Raw genomic sequence first — 5,164 nt, 5'->3', positions numbered from 1 at the left:
TTGATAAGTTTTTGGACGAAATCCTTGCTGCGTGTGGTCCAGACACTCGATCGAGTGAAAAATCTACTCGATCGAGTGAAATAATTCATCCCATCACTCGATCGAGTGATAATTCTGGTCGATCGAGAAGTGCACAAATTGCTGATGGTCGATCGAGTGATATTCTTACTCGATCGAGTAGCTTTACTAAAGAAATCAATCGATCGAGTGATAAAAATGCTCGACCGAGTAAGCCTGAAAAAGAGATCACTCGATCGAGGGATAAAAATGGTCGATCGAGTGAATGCCTACATGAAACCACTCGATCGAGTGGTAAAAGTACTCGATCGAGTACCAGAAGCGGCGGAGATCCTATTTTACTATTTAATTCCGCTACCGTGTCATCTTCCCCTGCTGTGGGGAGTCCCCTACTGATAAAGGTAAAGAGAAAGTCGTGGGTCCGCTCATTGCTACCAGAGTACCCTTCCCAGGTCGTCTGAAGGACGCAAAGATCGAGCGATAGTACGGTAGGTTTGTGGACTGTGAAGAACCTCCACGTAATCGTCCCTTTTACCGAACTTGTTACCCAGGTACCTACTTATGCTAAATTTATGAAAGATATTGTGATGCGTAAGAGAGAGCTAAGTGAATTTGAGACAGTCTCATTTATGGAAGAGTCTAGTAATTTGCTTTTAAACAAGGCTCCACCTAAAATGAAAGACCCGGGTAGCTTCTCTATTATCTGTATTATAGGCAATGTGGTTATTGATAAGGCTCTTTGTGACTTAGGAGCCAGCGTCAGTGTCATGCCCCTATCTGTCTGCAAGAAATTGAATATGAGTCATCTCAAAGTGACTAACATTACCCTACAGATAGTTGATAGATCTGTTAGGAGGCCTTTAGGTGTCTTAGAGGACGTGCCTGTGAAAATAGGCAAGCTCTTTATCCCAGTGGATTTTATTGTTTTAGATATAGCTGAGGACACCCGGACCCCAATTATCTTAGGAAGACCGTTCCTTTGTACAACTGGGGCCGTTATTGATGTCAAACAAGGGCGTTTGACTCTTGTAGCAGGGGATGACGCGATCACTTTTAGTCTGCCTAGTACTTTGGCTCGGCCAATGATAGAGGATACTTGTTATTCGGTTGATATTATTGACGAGTCTATTTATGAATTCTGGTCGGGTTCTTTTATGAAGGACCCACTAAAAGCTCTTATGCTTTTTGATGAGTGTGCAGATAGCCCAGATGACGATGACGCTGTGCTGGATTTGCTTATAGATGATTTAGATGAGCGTGTACTCACCGACGCTGAGGGAGAGCAAGTGGAACAAATGATTAGCACTCTTTGCTCCATTGATGTAAAGGTACCAGAGCGTAAGCCTCTCCCTTCTCATCTAAAATATGTTTTCTTAGACGATACTGAGCAATTTCCAGTCATTGTTAGTGCTAAGCTTGATAATGATCAGCTGACATCCTTGTTAGCTGTGCTTAAGAAAAACAGGAAAGCATTGGGTTATTCATTAGACGATATCAAGGGGATTAGTCCCGATATTTGTATGCACAGGATAAAGTGGAGGAAGATCACAAACCTTGCGAGACAGGGGTCAGTGAGCAGATCAACCCGAAGATGCAAGATGTTGTGATGGCTGAGTTAATGAAGCTGCTCGACGCAGGTATTATTTATTCTGTTGGTCATTCTAAATGGGTGAGTCCGGTGCAGGTGGTTCCGAAGAAAGGAGGGACAACTATGGTTAAAAATGATAAGAATGAGTTAATACCTACTTGAGTAGTGACTGGTTGGCGGATGTGTATAAATTACAGACAGCTTCATGCCGCCACCAAGAAAGATCACTTTCCCCTTCCTTTTATTGATCAAATGGTAAAAAGGTTAGCTTCTCACAACTTTTTCTGCTATTTAGACGGGTATTCAGGGTTCTTTCAGATCCCTATCCACCCAGACGATCAAGCTAAGACTACATTTACTTGTACTCAGGGCGTGTTTGCTTATCGCAGGATGCCTTTTGGTTTATGTAATGCCCCTGCCACCTTTCAAAGGTGCATGATGGGGATATTTTCAGAGTATATTGAGTCTATTATGGAAGTTTTCATGGACGATTTCAGTGTTTATGGAAGTGATTTTTCTAACTGTCTATCTAACCTTGATAAAGTGTTGCAGCGCTCCATTGAGGTTAATCTTGTGTTTAACTGGGAGAAGTTCCATTTCATGTTCAACGAGGGAGTTGTCTTAGGGCACTTAGTTTCTGATAGGGGAATAGAGGTTGATAAAGCAAAGGTGTAAGTGATTCAGCAATTACCACCTCCTGTTAATGTTAAGGGGGTGAGGAGTTTCCTTGGACACGCCGGCTTTTATCGCCGGTTTATCAAGGATTTCTCAAAAATTGCTAAACCACTTACACAGCTGCTACTTAAGGATGCCCCTTTTGTGTTCACTGATGTGTGTCTTTCTGCTTTTCACAGGTTAAAGTAGGCTTTAGTCTCTGCGCCGATCATACAGCCTCCCGACTGGGACTTGCCATTTGAGATTATGTGTGATGCAAGTGACTATGCACTAGGAGCGGTGCTAGGCCAAAGGAAAGACAAAGCTTTGAATGCAATCTACTATGCGAGCCGAACTCTGGATAAGGCTCAAGTGAAGTACACTACCACTGAAAAAGAGCTGATAGCTGTAGTTTATGCCTTAGAGAAGTTTCGTTCTTATTTGGTTGGGTCAGAAGTTACTGTTTTTACTGACCATGCATCTTTGAGGCATCTCCTTGCTAAGAAGGAGGCTAAACCACGGATATTGAGATGGATACTCATTCTTCAGGAGTTTGATTTGCAGATTAAGGATAAGAAAGGAGCTGAGAACGTTGTAGCTGATCATTTGTCGCGACTGACGCGACAGGAAGGGGAAGATTCTCTACCTATTGATGACTCTTTCCCTGACGATACTTTATTTGCTGTTTTATCGTTTATTGTTAACCAAGAGCCTTGGTATGCAGATATAGCTAACTTTTTTGTCAGTGGCAAGCTGCCGCCTGACCTTTCTCATCAGCAGAGGAAGCGTTTTCTGTATAACGCTAAACAGTATTTCTGGGATGATCCTTATTTATTTAAGAAATGTGCATACGGTCTCTACAGACGGTGTATTCCGCAGTGGGAGGCCAAAGTAGTCCTGGAAGGCTGTCATTCCTCTTCCTATGGTGGTCACCACGGTCCATCGCGCACCGTGGCTAAGGTACTTCAGTCCGATTTTTACTGGCCTTCTTTGTTTGCTGATGCTAAGTCTTTTGTTTCAGCTTGTGATGCTTGCCAACGATCAGGGAACATTTCAAAGAGACATGAGATGCCACAAAATGGCATCTTAGAGGTTGAGGTTTTCGATGTCTGGGGCATTGATTTCCAAGGACCGTTCCCGTCTAGTAAAGGTAACAGGTACATCGTAGTGGCTGTAGATTATGTGTCGAAATGGGTTGAGGCAATTGCCTCACCTCATTGTGATGCCAAGACCGTGATAAAAATGTTTAAAAAGGTCATATTTCCCCGATTTGGTGTCCCTAGGGTCGTCATTAGTGATGGGGGAATGGACTTTAAGGAAAAGAAACTAACTTCTATTCTGTCTAAAGTTGGTGTCCAACACCGGCGTGGTTTGGGGTATCATCCCCAAACTAGTGGTCAGGTTGAGGTCTATAATCGCGAGTTGAAAGAGATCTTGTCTAAGGTAGTTTCTAAATCACGGAAGGACTGGAGTCTGAAATTAGAAGACACATTATTGGCTACAGAACTGCCTTTAAGACACCAATTGGTGCATCACCTTATAGGTTAGTTTATGGGAAATCATGTCACTTACCTGTTGAATTAGAATGTAAGGCTTGGTGGGCAATTCTTGAGCTTAACTTTGATCCTAAGTTATGTGGTCAGAATCGTCTTTTGCAGCTAGATGAGATGGAAGAGTTTAGGCTTAATGCCTATGATAGCTCGCGCATTTATAAAGAAAAAACGAAGAGATGGCATGACAAGAGAATTCTACCTCGGGAGTTTCATGTTGGGCAAAAGGTGCTGCTGTTTAATGCCTGACTGCGATTGTTCCCTGGCAAGCTGAAGTCCAGGTGGAGTGGTCCTTATACGGTGAAAGCTGTTACCAAATTTGGATCTGTGGAGCTCGAAGATTCCGAAGGTAGTAGGTTCAAGGTGAATGGGCAATATGTGAAGCATTATCACGAGGAAAATGAAGCAGACAATCGTGTTGAAGTCTTGTACTTCGACGAGCTAGATGCGCCAGTTAATTGATGCCAGAAAGGTCGTGCGGGACCTCTTAAACCTGCGCTCTCCGGGAGGCAGCCCGGACTGTTTTCTTGTATTTTTGTTGAACTTTTTATTTTTCTTTAGCTTATTGTTGAACTTTAGACACTGTTTTACGCACTTTTTATGCTTTCCTTGCTTTCAATGCATGTTTTGCAGGTTAATCCACTCGATTGAGTAGTTTTTCTACCCGATCGAGCGCTTTTGGGGTAATATTCACTCGATCGAGTGATATATACCATCGATCGACCAGCTGCATATTCACGATCACTCGATCGAGTGATTAGTTTACTCGATCGAGTCCTTCCAGACACCAGTTTACTCGATCGAGCTATTCCAAGTTGCTCGATCGAGTGGTTTCGTCTTCCAGCTGCTAATTTACGTCGATGGAGCTACTGCTTGACTTTATTTGACCTTCCATGTTCATGGTCGGTTTGGGGAGGTCCCTCTTTACGACGTTTTGTAAGTTTTCCGACTCCACTTCTCCTTCTCTTTTCATTCTGCATTTCTTTCCCTATTTTTGGTACAATGAGGGCATTGTACGGTTTGGTTTGGGGAGGTATGCATCCATATCTGTGTCTGCATGTTTTCTTGCATTTTCGCTTGCACGTTTATTTATTTTCGCATGCATTGTCGTTTTTTATTCAAAAAAATCATAAAATTCAAAAATTTCCACGTTTAAATTGAGTCGGTACGTTTGAACTTTGACGCTACATTGAATATTTACTTCAGCCTTGCATATTCTTGACATTAGTTGGCATGATTATGTGCATGATCTACGAGTTTTTGTTTCTCTCTTATCTGAACAAATAGACTTGACTCTTATATCGGCAAGCTACATTACATTCTGCGGTTAGAGCTTTATAAATTGGTGACATTC

The sequence above is a fragment of the Silene latifolia genome, chromosome Y, assembly GCF_048544455.1.
Source record: "Silene latifolia isolate original U9 population chromosome Y, ASM4854445v1, whole genome shotgun sequence".
NCBI classification, from domain to species: domain Eukaryota; kingdom Viridiplantae; phylum Streptophyta; class Magnoliopsida; order Caryophyllales; family Caryophyllaceae; genus Silene; species Silene latifolia.
This window is presented reverse-complemented; position numbering follows the sequence as displayed.